Raw genomic sequence first — 17,079 nt, forward strand, 5'->3', positions numbered from 1 at the left:
TACATTATTCCTGAGTGACATAGGCTATACGGGATCTTTAAAAACCTAAATCTACGCGGGCGAAGCCGCGGGGATCAGCTAGTGATCAATATTCTCCTTTCCGCTCCAACTAAGCGTAAAGCTTGTGCTAGGAGTAGGTACGACAATAGTACAAGGGTCCCTCTTTAATAATTATTTCTAGCCCCATAAACTGGCGCTATACAAAAAAAAAACGTAAATTTATTAGGTACTACAGTCCAAGACCCTATTCTGATGAAATTTTAAGCAGAGATAGCAAACATCCCGGAGACGTAGATAGTCTAAATATATAAAAGGAAAAGGTGACTGACTGACTGACTGATCTATCAATGCACAGCTCAAACTACTGGGTGAATCGGGCTGAAATTTGGCATACAGATAGCTATTATGACGTAGACATACGCTAAGAAAGGATTTTTGAAAATTCAACCCCTAAAGGGGTCAAATAGGGGTTTGAAATTTGTGTAGTCCACGCGGACAAAATCTCGGGCATCATCTAGTTTTGTTATAACTACGAGTATCTATACTAAAAAGTAGTCCATGAACGGTTAATGAATCCCTAGTTTATTAGAGCCTCAACGGCAAGAAAAGTTTCAGGCAAGTTGTGACATGGAAAGAACCTTTCACCCAATAATTTGCAACTTCATCGAGGTTACCTAAAGTGATCGCACATCTATAGTCAACCTTAGTCTGCGCCGCACCCGAAGTACATCAATTATTTAACGTTTCGTTTGTAAATATTTACGACTTTTGGAAGCTTGAAAACTATGAATAGGTACAACTACAATAGCTAATAAAGAGAGAGAGCCAGCGGGTCACATCCGTTTAACCGATCTACATGAAAAATTCAAAGTCGCTCAGCGAGCTATGGAGAGGGCTATGTTAGGAGTTTCCTTGATGGATAAGATCCGAAATGAGGAGATCCGCAGAAGAACCAAGGTCACTGACATAGCCCAAACTATTAGCAAGCTGAAGTGGCAGTGGGCAGGTCATGCCTGTCTACAGAGGCGATGGCCGTTGGAGTGCAACGGTGCAACGGATTAACGTTAATTTTGCATGGGTATAGATAAGGGCCTGGAGAGTGACATAGGCTACTTTTTATCCCGGAAAGTCAAAGGGTTCCCACGGGATTTTTAAAAATCTAATTCCGCGCGGACGAAGTCGTAAGCATCAGCTAGTTTATAATAAGGGTACTGATTACGTCGTATTACTTGCGTCTACGGTATAGATGTGTGACCAGCTTCAGTAGAATAATCCAGAGCTTACTCAAAGTAACGTTTATTGGGCGACACGACGCAAAGGATTATGTGCGCCTTTGTGTCAATAGAGCTTTAGTTAATCAACTCCAAACCTCTGTGATACAAAAAGGCAGGGCTGTCTTTACCCGGGGGTTCAATGGGTGCGGTGAACCCGGGCGCAGAGTCCTAGGGGGCGCATGGCGACCGCCGATAGGTACACTGAGACCACGCGAGCGGAGCCCCGGGCACAGCCAATGGCGTAACAATAGTGTGAAATGACAAGCTGCCATGGGCCCACGGACCAAGAGCCCCATAGTCCTCGAGGGCTGACGGAAAAATTCGTGCTCGTTTTATCAAATTGCGAGTATCTACATAGATTTGATTTGGTGAAGGGCTGACTTTCGCACCCCGGCGCCTAATATGCTTAAGCCGGCCCTACAAAAAGGTACCTCCTGTGGGGGTTGATGATATTGATAGAATTGATAAACTGATATAATTGATAGAGTGTATTTCCTGACTGATTGATATTGATATGATAAGATGATATGCATATGATATCCTATTTATCTGATATATTAATTTTTGACAGCTCAGCGGGTAGCGAAGCTGAAGTGGGGTCGTTAGGTTGGGGACGTTGGGGTCTCAAGGTGCTGGAATGGTGGCCTCGCCCCGGAAGGCGCAGCGTTGGAAGACCCACCCCCCCCACTAGGTGGACGGACGACATCAAGCGAGGCAGCAGTGGACATTTCTATGGATTGTTGTTGATGATGATCGGTGTATGTGTATAGGTAGAAAAACACAACTCTTCCTTTTTTCAAGTAGGTTAAAAAAGTAGCCCACGTTACTCCATGATTAATTCTCTATTGTCTGTGAAAGTCGCGCCAAAATAGGATGAGCCGTTCCGAAGATTAGACCGTTCAGACAGACAGACACAAAAATTGTAAAAACGTGTGATTCAGTTATGGTACAGTTCAAATAACCATCTGAGGCAGCTATTTCGTAATTACAGACAGACACTTCAATTTTAATTAATAGTAGGTAGGTATAGATAACCAAGATGGAGAGTTTCAAAAAGACCGCCACTCAAATTAAAAATAAATAAAAAGTAGATATAAAGTGTTACGTCTATTATCGTGTACGGAACATTTCGTGTGCGAGTCCGACTTGGACTTAACCACTTTTATTATTTAACACTTGTTATCAACAGGTAACAGGTTTCAATGAAAAAACTGAAGAAAAAATATACCTACTCTTAAAATTCGTACCATTAAAAGTTGTATACTTTCATCTCATTAGGTCTCGTAGTCGTAACCTATAACGACTCCCTCGAGTAGAGATATTGCGGGCTCTACGAAATGTTACTTACGCTAAATACTCACGAGCGTATAACTGTGAGGAAAAGTAGTAGTTTGAAATTGTCACCGTCTCTCTCGCCGGCAGTCATCTAATAGCGATGACGTCATGCATCATGCTCTGGGTCTCTTTTAAGGTGAAAGATTGAAAAGACTTATTTATTTTGAAGCAAATTTATAGCAACTCTCAATGATTTCCTTTCAGAAAGGAGTTTGAGTAACTGCTATAATTTCGATGGGAAAAAGTTTTATATTAATATGTACTTTCATCTCATTAGGTCTCGTAACCTATAATGACTCCCTTGATATTGCAGGCTCTACGAAATGTTAATCTAAATACTCATGAGCGATATTTGTAATATTATATAAAAATTTGTAGGTATATAATGTATAGGTCACACGCGCACAAGTCATACTTATAGCTACAGATAGCGCTGTCTGATACGAGTGTCTAAGCACTCGTTTGGCAGTGTAAGGTGATACAGGAGAAGATATACTAAGTATAACAATAGCATGTCGATGACACAACCTTGAAGGTTTCGCCCAACAAGCATAAAGAAGTTTTCACTTCAAAAAAGTCATTTTGAAATAAAGACAATAATGTAAGCCTAGCTTTAATATTGGTCTCAGCCAAGGTCAGGAGAGCGTTCACATTGTCTGGATGTTTTACGACATTAGCCAGACACGTGGTACAAGCCGTACAACGCAATGCGTATACAAGTTGAAAGGGAAAAGGGAATATTTTAGTTATCATATGAATGATGCCCATGAATTTGTCCGCGTAGATTTCGTATATTTTTTATACATCATCATCATGGTAGTCCTCTGCTGGACATAGGCCTTCCCTAAAGAGCGCCACCACACCCGGTCCTCAGCCTTCCTCATCCAGCCACTTCCCGCCAGCCTCTTTATATCTCGGTCCATCGTGCTGGAGGGCGTCCCACACGACGCTTGCTTAAACGCGGTCTAGACTCAAGGACTTTCCGGCTCCAACGGCCATCGCCTCTACGACAGGCTGACCTGCCTACTGTCAATTCAGCTTGCTTATATTTTGGGCTATGTCAGTGACCTTGGTTCTCCTGCGGATCTCCTCATTTCGGATTTTTTTATACAAATGGGCTAAGTTTCAGTCTTTTATCGCCGCATTCGTTTGTTTCACTTTTAGCGCGGCCTCCACCCTAACGTCCGCTAGCCTCGTTTCAAAAACTAATTAAATTACTGAAAACAAGTACGCCAATACAATCATTTTATTAATAACCCCAGTTTCCCACATACGTTTAAAACCCACTGCAGAGCCTTGACTGCAGACCTTGTCCCACTTAGTAATTAACTGCTAAATTACGATCATTAAAACTTCCATGAAGACGCGCTAACCAAATCTAAGTTAACGGGTTCAAAGATGACTTGAGGGACATGCACACACACACACAAAGACACATACACACAGACACACATAGAGATTAGTAAGTGAACACTGTTTTTTTTTTCATGGAACATGAGCCCCACAGCGGGTAAAGGCCTCCCCCAACCTCTTCCACTTCTCCCTGTCCTTGCCCAGATACAACCAGTTCTTCCCTGCAGTTTGTATTATCTCATCAGCCCACCGTTTGAATGGCCTTCCAACATACCTTTTGCCTATTGGTCCTTTCCATTGCGGACATATTGTGGACAATACAAACTACAAACCTCATTGGTACATATTGTTACCTGCTATGAAGCGCCGCATCTAGTGCAATATTTATATCGCTGGTTCTAACGTTCAATTGAAGGTTCAGGCTTCAGAGTGGAGCTGCACCTGTTTGCAAACTAATTGCATATGCATTTTGCTCCCATTCGAAGTGGCGTGCTTATTATTCCAAACTAGATTCACGTCTATCGCTTTTATTTTGCTCCCACCTATGACCTAGTTTACTCGAGCCGGCTAATAATACACTTTTTAATAAGTTATTTTTAGGGTTCCGTACCCAAAGGGTGGCAACGGAAACCTATTACTAAACCCCTTCGCACACGGCGTCGTAGCGTGAGCGTATCATAATCCTCGCCTACGACAAGAGCAATACTGCTGATTTGAGAAAAGTCTTGATTTGACTGCAAAAATAAAATATGGGTAGGTAAGTCTTGATTTGATTATCAGAAAATTATTAGAAATATTTCTAACAAGTCATTGAATAGCCCCATATTGAAATCAGTCTACCCTTATTATAAATGCGAAAGTGTTTGTTCGTTTATTGGTTTGTTGGTTTGTCCTTCAATCACGTCGCAACGGTGCAATGGATTGACCTGATTTTTTGCATGGGTATAGATTAAGACCTGGAAAGTGACATAGGCTACTTTTTATCCCGGAAAATCAAAGAGTTCCCACGGGATTCTTTAAAAACCTAATTCCACCCGGACGAAGTTGCGCGCATCAGCTAGTCTAGTAAAGATTCATTTAATTAATATTGTATTTAATATCGTAATCTATACTTGATTACAACATTCAAGAGGCGGATCAACAAATTCCTGAACGGCCGACAACGCATTGGCGGTTCCTCTGGTGCTGCAAATGTTCATGTGCAGCTGTGGTAATCCTCAAAAGTGGCTCAATAGCTCAAGGTTTAGAGAAACGGACTGAAACTTGAAAGGGCACCGGTTCATACCCCACCTGTTGCACTTTTGTCATAGGTACCTACTCCTAGCACAAGCGTAACGCTTAGTTGGAGGGGAAAGGGGAATATTAGGTACTTAGTCACCATTGGCTAATATTCTTTTTTTAAATCACTTAACATCAGTTGACCCTATTTTTTTATTTAAGTATTAAAAATCGTAATGTCTATAAATAATAACTCTTAGTACAGTGCGACAAGGCTCTTTTGGCGCGTGGCGGAAATCTGAACTAACGTTGCCGTCAAGTGTCCCCTTTGTTCTTGTTTGAATAGTCTAAGCCTTTGTTCTACAACTAACGCCCCCCTGTCAATGTCATTTAACTGCCAAAAGAGCCTTGTCGTACTGTACTTAGCGATATATAAGTCCCGCAAATTGCTATTGCGCTGAAACCATGTCTCATTAACATCGAAATGGCGTCATTTTGACGTCCTCCGAAATAAAGTCTAGTGCTGACGTTACTAAAATGGCGGTCACGCACATTAGCAATTTTCGGGACATATACAAGCCGCCGCGCCGCGCCGTCTTGATCCTTCAATGTTAAAGTAACTTCATCTCAGTCCTTGGGCTGAAAATATACGAATAACCTAATAAAACGAATGGTGCTAGAATGGCGACCTCGCACCGGAAAGCGCAGCGTTGGAAGACCCCCTATTAGGTGGACATTTAACAAGTCGCAGGGAGCCGTGGTGTGTGGAATTCCCCACAAGAGACCTATGTCCAGCTGTGGTCGTCTATCGGTTGATAATGATGATGATGATGAATAAACCGAATAAACGAATTCTAAAATAGAAAACGAACTAACAGTGTTCGAGGAAATAAACGTTACTAAGTAAATGGATTATGTCTATAGATAATTGCACCGACGAACCTCTCTACGATTTTACTATTTGATTTTATACCTTCTTACTTGAAACTCTTTTCATAAATCATCATTTTTTAATTTTCAATTACTTTGCAAACTTATGCATTGCTGCATGCCTACAAACCAAGCCTTTTCCATTCGATATTATAATCTCTCCAAAGAAATCAGATCAAATTGTAAGTAGTGGGTACGATTTTTAGGGTTCCGTAGCCAAATGGCAAAAAACGGAACCCTTATAGATTCGTCATGTCTGTCTATCTGTTCGTCCGTATGTCACAGCCACTTTTTTCCGAAACTATAAGAGCTATTCTGTTGAAACTTGGTAAGTAGATGCATTCTGTGAACCGCAGCCCAGCCAGGAGATGCTTAAATCGAGAGTTCTCACTCCAGTTCTCTCTGCTAGCATGCTTGTTTGCCATCCGACGATTTCGCAAGGTTAGCTTTCCGTGCAACTGTTAGTATATTATTCAAAAATCGATACCATCGGCCTACTGACTCGATTTCAGCGACATAATGCATACAAAATTCTTTTTACTGGCTCAATGACCTGAAAATTACTACCATTTACGATGCACTTACCTGAATCACTGTTATAGTTCCTGGTAAAAACAAGCAAATCCAATAAGTAGGTATCTAGAAAAAACTGTTTTTAAACCTCTTATTATCGGTAGATACTCTGTCAAGCTGTGATAGCCTAGTGGTTAGGACGTCCGCCTCCTAATCAGAGAATACATAATGCAGGATAATCAGTTACTGTTAGATTGCCCATGAATTATAAATTAAGACGCTGACGTCAACCTTCTTCTATTCTATCTTCTCTTGTATTCACGAGGTCGGGGGTTCGATCCTGGGCATGCACCTCTAACTTTCGGAGTTATGTGCGTTTTAATTAATTAAATACCTTTTGCTTTAACGGTGAAGGAAAACATCGTGAGGAAACCTGCATGCCTGAGAGTTCTCCATACTCAACCATTCATGCAAGCACATGGCCAGCGTGATGGATTATGGCCAAAACCCTTCCTACTCTGAGGAGACCCGTGCTCTGTAGTGAGCCGGTGATGGGTTGATCATGATGATGATGATGATGACTTTTTCAACCTCTGGCGTAGTGGTGCGCTGTGGTGATGTGGTCTTACCAATGGGACTGGCTCAAAAAGGCCATAAGGCCATATTATACCACACTGACTAAGTGCAGATTGCCAGACTTCACACACCTTTGATTACTTTCAAATAAACAAAATAAAAAAAAAAAAAAAAAAAAAAAAAAAAAAAAAAAACATCATGCAAAACTCAGGTATGCAGGTTTTCTCACGATGTTTTCCTTCGCAAGTGTTTTTTAACTGCTTAAAACGGATATAACTCTGAAAAGTTAGATGTGCGTGCCCGGAATCGAACCCCGACCTCGTGAATAGAAGATTGACGTCTTAGCGTCTTAATTTGTTATTCATGGGCAATTTAACAGTAGCTGATTATCCTTCATTATGTATTCAGCTTAGATTAGAAATTAGCATTGTAATGTTAATTATATAGTGTTAGACACAGAACCACAGAACACAGAGAGATTTTGCAGTGTATAATATATTTCGGAGAGTGTGCCGAAGAACTTTTCGACCTGGTTCCTCCTTCACTTCGTTGTCTGAGTGTTTGTCTGTATGTCTGTCTGTCTGTCCGTCTGTCGTGTCTGTCAAGAAAAGCTATAGGGTACGTCCGTCCGTTGACCTAGAATCATTAAATTTGGCAGATAGGTAGGTCTAATAGCATAATATGTAAGAGGAAAATCCAAAAACCGTAAAATTGTGATTTCAACAAAAAAAATGTGATCATGAACAATAAATAATTAGTATTATTAGTATTATTTATTGTTGATGATCACATAATAGTAAGTATATTTATTTTCAATTTTCAAAGTAAGATTCGTGATCAACCCATCGCCGGCTCACTACAGAGCACGGGTCTCCTCTCAGAGTGAGAAGGGTTTGGCCATAGTCTACCACGCTGGCCAAGTGCGAATTGGCAGACTTCACACACCTTTGAGAACATTATGGCGAACTCTCAGGCATGCAGGTTTCCTCACGATGTTTTCCTTCACCGTTAAAGCAAGTGATATTTTAATTACTTAAAAACGCACTTAACTCCGAAAAGTTAGAGGTGCGTGCCCGGGATCGAACCCCCGACCTCCGATTGGAAGGCGGACGTCCTAACCACTAGGCTACCACAGCTTCGTAAGTAAAGTAAGATTACCAGATAATAATGTGCTAAGTCTGGTACGATGTGAAAGGGCTTTACCTAAAACAGGTTTTTATTTATTTTTATGCGTAACAGGGTTTGGTTTACGGTGCAAAATGAATGTCCAAAAAAAATACGACTGTAGAACGGAACCTTCGGTGTGCGAATCTGACTCGCACTTGGCTGGTTTTTTGTTCTATGATTTTACGTCAAAATAGCCTAACATTTGTCATATCGCCTCACTCTAGTTCACTCTGACCATAGCCTAATCCATACTAATATTATAAATGCGTGTGTCTGTTTGTCTGCTAGGTTTTCACGGCCCATCTTTTCAACCGATTTTGGTCAAATTTGGTACAGAGATAGCTTGCGTCCCGGGGAAGGACATAGCGGCTACTTTTTATCTTGGAAAATTAAGGAGTTCCCACGGGATTTTTAGAAACCTAAGTTTATTTATGTCATCTAGTATTTTTGATATATTGTCGATTCAGGATCAAACCGAGAGTTTCCTCATTCCAGTTCACTCTAACTAGGCTATCACCGATTAGTATAAGTCCCGCAAATTGCTAATGTGCGTGGCTGCCATTTTGGTGACGTCAACACTAGACTGAAGTTTCGAGCTGATGGTTTATTTTTATTTCGGCTGACGTCAAAATGACGTCTTTTCGATGTTAATGAGACATGGTTCCAGCGCATTAGCAATTCGCGGGACTTAAATACACCATAGCGTTCGCTTAACCTGCAAGACCTGCACGTAGTAGGTATGTCGATACTTTCCGCGCGGCGCCAGCACGGCTGGGGAAGCAACAGTTATGGACTACAGGTAACGTGCCGGCCTTAGCCCAGTTTACGTTCATGACGTCAGCATTCAACTGCTATGACGTACCTATATGCAATTCATTGAACTAAATGGGTAGTATTTAAACCGCCTAACAAATCTTTATATGTACCTATATAAAACACAAAAATGTTTTTACCGTTGTCAGTAAATGATTCCATCATCAATGGTAAATATAATACTTTGAAACTATCCAACCGATGTGCCCCAAACCACTTTCATTAGAAAGGCAATAATGCGAACATGGGTTTAGGTTTTTTTAGCGTAGAGACACACGCCGGGAATCCGCTAGTCTTAATCTAAATATATAAAAGGAAAAGGTGACTGACTGACTGACTGATGATGATCAACACACAGCTCAAACTAAATCGGGCTGAAATTTGGCATGCAGATGGCTTTCTGTAAGACATGATTGCTGTCAAGCGCAACCCTATTATGTTATAAAAAAGGAGTTCCCTCGGGATGCTAAAAATCCACTTGAAGTCGCGGATGCCATCTAGTAATTTAGTAAAATGTTAAAAAAGGAAATTTATCGACCGTGACAGGATTCGAACCTGCAATCTTCGGATCCGAAGTCCGACGCCTTATCCATTAGGCCACACGGTCGCGTGAACGTAATCGCGAATTTATAATATTGGCTTTTATTTAAACTCTTGACGACCCCCCTAGCAACCCGGTGCGGACGAGTGCGGGTGTGCGGGGCGTCCCTCGGCTCATACGCCGATTGCTATCTCGACCTGTCGCGGACTATAGGCACCATATTTCCAATAAAATGCTTAAAAAATTGTTCATATAAGCGCACCAGTAAACGGAAAAAAGGTAGGTAGATAGGTATTTATAACGAACTATGAAACTGCAAGTTTCATTTTAATCGGTTGGGTTTATATCATAGGTTTATATTATGTGATAGGTGCTTTTCATATTATCATTTATTACCTACCTACTAATTTAACTATTTATGCTATGAGCCTTTACTGTAGCCATATTATATCAAAATAATAAATGACAATACATACCTATTGTTATTTTGTTTAAAAGTTCCTAGATATTCATAGTTCAATAAAACTTTTTTCCATGAGACAGTTATGTAAAACGTGTAACTATCTACCTATTATATCCTATTATTCCTAAATATCTTCGTATTCATTGAAGGAATGGGGGGAGGGATGAAAGGTTGTATGAAAGTCCTATGTTTTTGAAGGTAGAGACATGAAAATCGGCATTTAGGTATCCGTAAGTGAGGCATTTTGCTGCGCTAAAATTTCAGATCTCATGAGAAACCAGAAATTTTACGCGGACGAAGTCGCGGGCAACTGCTAGTATAATTATAAATGCGAAATTGTGTCTGTTTGTTGGTTTATTAGTTCGTTAGGTTGTCCTTCAATCATGGCACAGCGGAACAACGAACGGTTCAGCGTGAATTTTTGCATAGATATATATTATTTACTTAATAATGACTTGGAGAATGACATAGATTACTTTTTATACCGGAAAATTAGAGTTCCCAATAGTGTCCAACGATTACATTTGGCTTCGGCTTTGACCAAAATGGGCCGAAATTTTGGCTGAAGGCGCAAGCAAGCACCGAAATTGAACGAATTGCTTAAAACCGTGCGTGTCAGACTCGCGCACCGAGGTTTTTTTTTATTCAGATACAAGCTAGCCCTTGACTAAAATTTCACCTGATGGTAAGTGATGATGCAATCCAAAATGGAAGCGGGTACCTATAATGGTTCGCGAGACACAGCCCGCTGATAGACGGACGGACAGCGGACTCTTAGTAATACGGTCCCGTTGGCATCCTTCGGGCACGTAACCCTAAAAAGACATTATTTTGTTCACTGACCTATTTTGGATAACATATTGGTTTCAGCTTTCAAAATTTAACTTTGGAGTTCGAACTGACACTAGTTCTCTGAAAATTTTAAAATCCAATATCGGGCATTCTATAGTAATTTAATAAAATACTTAAAAAACAATAATTGACCGTGGCAGGACTCGAACCTGCAATCTTCGGATCCGAAGTCCGACGCCTTATCCATTAGGCCACACGGCCGGATGAAAGCAGTGGCGAATTTATGTTAGACTAGACGCTTTAGAGGGATCTAACCTAAGGCTACTCTTTTTATTAGATTACCTACCATCATATCCAAAGAAAAAAAGGAACCCTTATAGGATCACTTCGTTGTCTGTCTGTTTGTCTGTCAAAACCTGTCAAGGAAATCAAACTCCAACGGAACCGTATTACTAAGCCATATGATCAAGTATAGGTATAATAATATAGTCCGTGACAAGTCGATAGGTATAGCAATCGGGGTACGAGGCGGGGGAGGCCCCGCACACCCGCACGTCATTCGCCTCGCCCGCACCGGACTAACGCGGAGGCTGTGAGGGTGTGCGGGGCGTTCCCTCCCCGATTGCCATTTCGCCCTGTTACATACAATACCTACCCTGCTCTTACTAATCCGATTTTACCACCCAATGTTGGTAATTATAATCATAATAACAAAATATCTAAATCTATACTATTATATAAAGAGGTTATGTCGTTAAGTTTGTTTGTAGGGGGTAATCTTTGGAACTACTGAACCGATTTTAAAAATTCTTTCACCAGTAGAAAGCTACATTATTCCTGAGTGACATAGGCTATACGGGATCTTTATAAACCTAAATCTACGCGGGCGACGCCGCGGGGATCAGCTAGTATATTATAAAAGGAAAAGGTGACTGACTGACTGACTGATCTATCAACGCACAGCTCTAACAACTAGACGGATCGAGCTGAAATTTGGCATGCAGATAGCTATTATGACGTAGGGATCCGCTAAGAAAGGATTTTTGAAAATTCAATCCCTAAGGGGGTGAAACAGTCTGAAATCTGTGTAGTCCACGCGGACGAAGTCGCGAGCGTAAGCTAGTTATTAATATGTATACCCGCATATCAATCGATGGTGATTGTTAAGCAACGTTGACCCAAGTCGGTAACTGGATGGTTGACTCCGAATTTGGCCTATTCGTTTCCTCCGTGCCTCGGAGAGCACGTCTGGTCATTATCACTAACATCTGATAATAACTGTAAATTAACCTAAGAGTCGAATTCTCGTCCTCTTAGTCGAGTTGTACGCGGAAGGATCTGGGAACCCACCTCATTATTGTCACAAGAGAACTCCTGCCATTATATGAATACTTCTAAATATATAAAAGGAAAAGGTGACTGACTGACTGACTGATCTATCAACGCACAACTCAAACTAAAGGATGGATCGGGCTGAAATTTAACATGCAGATAGCTATTATGACGTATATAACCGCTAAGAAATGATTCTTGAAAATTCAACCCTTGAGGGGGTAAAACAGGGATTCGAAATTTGTGTAGTACACGCGGACGAAGTCGCGGGCATAAGCTAATTATATATATGTCCTGTGAAAAAAGACCCCGGATGGGTTCGAAACTAGTCGGGCGTACATCGACTCAATACGTGAGTACAGCCGGATTCTAAATGTATAAGTAAATGTGACTGACTGAGTGGTCTATTAACGCACAGTGAAACTACTGGACGGATTGGGCTGAAATTTAGCATGCAGATAGCTATTATGACGTAGGCATCCGCTAAAACGGATTTTTTTAAAATTCAACCCCGCACGAAGTCGCGAGCATAAGCAGTGGCGTGCAGCTCATAGAGGCATACACGCACTGCTTACCCTCATTGTAATAAATCAATGCTTATTTTTCATTATAACCTGCCGTAAAATAAGGTCATACCAAAATGCATATCACGGCTTGAGCTCCAGTGCACGCCACTGAGCATAAGTTAGTCTTCTATATTCATAAAAGGTATCATCATCATCATCATCATGATCAACCCATCGCCGGCTCACTACAGAGCACGGGTCTCCTCTCAAAGTGAAAAGGGTTTTTGGCCATAGTCTACCACGCTGGCCAAGTGCGGATTGGCAGACTTCACACACCTTTGAGAACATTATGGAGAACTCTCAGGCATGCAGGTTTCCTCACGATATTTTCCTTCACCGTTAAAGTAAGTGATATTTTAAATACTTAAAAACGCACATAACTCCGAAAAGTTAGAGGTGCGTGCCCGGGATCGAACCCCCGACCTCCGATTGGAAGGCGGACGTCCTAATCCTAACCACTAGGCTACCACAGATTATAAACGGTATAGTTCATGTGAAATGACTACAAGTTACAACGTACCAGCTCGGTGAAATCTCAGCTTTCTCGTTCGAGTTGACAGCCTCCCAAGGAGGCTTCGACTGTTTCTGGAATCCGGCTCCACCGCCAGCGAACATTTGCTATACTGAGCCTTAGTATATTTTACATCTCATCAACGTTGATCGAATTACAGCATCAAAACACGTCAAAGTAAAATTCACCTTAATCACTTTGTTTTAAAGCTCAATTCGTCCGTAGATCAGCCAGTGCTTCAAGCGAAAATCTCACTAAACTAAAATCAGTGGTATTGACATAGTTTTCCCCCGTGCACAACGACGAGCCCATCGCCTACAGTACGGGGGACTGGACCCAACACACGACCGAGACCTCGAGGCCCTAAGCCAAGAAGGCAGGCCTTAGCCGACAACGGCTTAAAGGACGTTACCGGGGAAGCGTTCTTCCCCGCGCCACACCCGGGCAAGGAGGCCATGCCTCGAGGCCCGTCTTGGCCTAGGTCAAACGGAGAAGACCCCGCTGTGACATAGTTTTCTTGTAGGGATTTCTACACGCCACGTCTTGCGCTGCCTTAATCCAGCGGCTATACCTGCGATTTGCTTAATGGCGTTCGTCCACCTCGTGGGGGGTCTTCCAATGCTGCACTTTCCGATGCGAGTTCACCTTTCTAGCACCTTGGGACCTTAATGAAATTTTAGGTAGGTATCCCAAAGAACTTTAGGTTCATTTTACTCTGACCTTGTTTCGAAGCTCGAATTCTATCAACGTTGACGAGATGTTAAATCTCTTACTAACCACCTACTATGAATAACTAGATATATAATATTATGTCACTATAATATAAGTATTGTATAATATATCACTATCACGTTACATTCGCTAGCACTATCACTGACACTAAACATCATGCAGCATAGCACCTGGACTAGTGTCAGCACATTCTTAACACCTTAGCATCACCTTGGATACAAGTTTTTGATGTTTCAATCACTGATTGTATACGTCGCCCATGTGCTCGCCCGTGGCACCGACGTGCGCGTTCCCCCGCGTCCACGAAATATTTTCATGGAATAGGTACTGTGTATTCCTGGAGCTTCATTCCGAATCGCAACTGTGTCTGCGGTGCGACCGCGCTGGTTTTATTTTTGGGCACGAGCATTTTCTTTCTAACGTTTGCGTAAAATATATGAGCATCGGGCATTGTAATATTCTTATACAGCACATGTATTTGTGTTAGGAAAACTATAAATCAAATAATCCACACAAATATCACATTTACAAAAATTAAAACTAAAACTCGTCGAGCTAATTTCCATGTCCTACCCAAAACAAGAACAAATTACGGCAGAAAAACCCAAATCTATGAAGGAGCTAAACTATATAACAAAATACCTGCACACAAAAAAAAATGTACCTACTCATTCGATGCATTCAAAACCGAATTAGCTGCTCACATTATGAGCAATACGAATCACTTCGACCAATGCATTGAATGAGTACTTAATTAAATGGCGAAGATTGTAAATAATTTCATTGTTAAAATTAAATTCTCATGTGAGTGTTTTTTTTCTTTTATGAGAAATGAAAAAAAAAATGTCTTTAAACCTAAATTGATACCCAACTGAAACTACAGCTACATGTGAATATTTTTTGTTGCGGTTTGTAAACAAAAGTGAAGTACGGAACCCTCGGTGTATGAGTCTGACTCGCACTTGGCTGTTTTTTTTACTTTACGAGGTATTTAACACATGTCGGGTACAGCTAGTAAAATATAAAAAGGAAAACTGACTGACTGACTGACTGAATAACTGACTGAAATCTTTCATAGACAATAAAAGTAAACAAATTGTCTTTGATCAGTAGGTAGGCATAACAATAAAACAGTGGTGTCATTCTACAGTATTTTACCTTATATTAGGGCAAAATTAATCTATCAGGGTAAATTTAGTGTGATTCACTTAAAATTATGCAGTAATTTTTTTTAAATAATTTATTTATTTTATGAAGATTTGGTGTAAAATAAAGCGATTTCTTAAAAAGGTTTAAAACTTACTGCCACAAATAAAAAGATTACTTAAAAACACAAAGAAGACTATTATGATTACACATATTTAAAAAAAACCTACACTTTTATTGTAAAAGTAGCTTATGCCCGCGACTTCGTTCGCGTGGACTACACAATTTTCAAACCCCTATTTTACCCCCTTAGGGATTTAATTTTCAAAAATCCTTCCTTAGCGGATGTCTACGTCATAATAGCCATCTGCATGCCAAATTTCAGCGCGATCCGTCAAGTCGTTTGGGCTGTACGTTGATAGATCAGTCAGTCATTCAATCAGTCAGTCAGTCAGTCAGGTTTTCCTTATATGTACACGCTGAAATTGTAATAGTTGTTTTCCCGAAGCGAACAATTTCGTTCGCTACGCTCAGGATTCTATTTTTAGAACACTCGCTTCGCTCGTGGGCGAATCCTTAGAATCCTTTGCTGGATCGGAAATCAATACAAACTATCGCGACAAAATAACAACTTTGCAGCCTTGCATGACAAATAACTATTTCGTAATATGTATTACAATCGATTTATATATATAAAAAAAATATTAGAGTCAAAAATGACAAATTTACAATCGATAAAAACAAAAATCAAATGATATCTCGAACCAATAGTACTACCGTGTCCGTGCAGGCTAGTTTATGCCGTAGCACTACGCGCGAGAGCTTATTTTGCTGTAAACTTTTTCACTTTAATAGCAGCGCGGTTCGAGTGGATGTACCTACCATATGTACCTACGTACTATTCACGTTACTTTTAGTGAGTTACTATTGTTTCTCACACTTTTGAATTGTTGTTTTTAGGGTTCCGTACCTCAAAAGGAAAAACGGAACCCTTATAGGATCACATTGTTGTCTGTCTGTCTGTCTGTCGGTCTGTCAAGAAACCTACAGGGTACTTCCCGTTGACCTAGAATCATGAAATTTGGACGGTAGGTAGGTCTTATAGTAGACATTCAGGGAAAAATCTGAAAACCGTGAATTTGTGGTTACATCACACAAAAAAATTTAAATTGTCGTCATGAACTAATAATTAGCATTTTCAATTTTCGAAGTAAGATAACCATATCAAGTGGGGTATCATATGAAAGGTCTTCACCTGTGCATTCTAAAACAGATTTTTATTTATTTTTATGTATCATAGTTTTTGAATTATCGTGCAAAATGTCGAAAAAATACGACTGTAGTACGGAACCCTCGTTGCGCGAGCCTGACTCGTACTTGGCCGGTTTTTTTTTAATTATTTCAAAATAAACATTTTTACTTTTTAGGTTTAACTCAAAATTTTGATAGTACCTACTACTGAAGGAAAATCGTTTTGTCGCGGTAAGACTACCATTAAAATTTCAGCGTGTATAAATAGGTATCTTCTTCTTCGCTGTATGTGTTGCTGATCGCAAATCTCGAGACCAGCTGAACCGATTTCGCTAATTCTTTTTTTACAATATTCCTTGAAGTACGGGGATGGTTCTTACGGAGAGAAAAATTTTAAGTATTAAAAAAAATTAAAGAATCAACTGTTAGGCGGTACGAAGTTCGCCGGGCAGCTAGTATATAGATAGATATATTGTAATGCAAAAGTCAATAATAATAATTCATAAATTGTAAAAATATTAGGGAATTATTTTGAAACCAAGCAAGGGGTAAAGTGAAATGAAGAC

At 40.5% G+C, this 17,079-nt stretch overlaps 2 non-coding genes across 2 annotated transcripts; both read right to left on the bottom strand.

The window, feature by feature from the left end:
- Nucleotides 1-9,713: 9,713 nt before the first annotated feature.
- TRNAR-UCG (transfer RNA arginine (anticodon UCG)) lies at nucleotides 9,714-9,786 on the bottom strand. Its single transcript has one exon. It is a non-coding gene; the product is annotated as a tRNA-Arg (tRNA).
- A 1,377-nt stretch (nucleotides 9,787-11,163) lies between these two features.
- Nucleotides 11,164-11,236, bottom strand: TRNAR-UCG (transfer RNA arginine (anticodon UCG)). The gene has a single exon. It is a non-coding gene; the product is annotated as a tRNA-Arg (tRNA).
- Between the last annotated feature and the right edge of the window lie 5,843 nt (nucleotides 11,237-17,079).

Source organism: Maniola hyperantus, chromosome Z (genome assembly GCF_902806685.2).
Source record: "Maniola hyperantus chromosome Z, iAphHyp1.2, whole genome shotgun sequence".
NCBI lineage: Eukaryota > Metazoa > Arthropoda > Insecta > Lepidoptera > Nymphalidae > Maniola > Maniola hyperantus.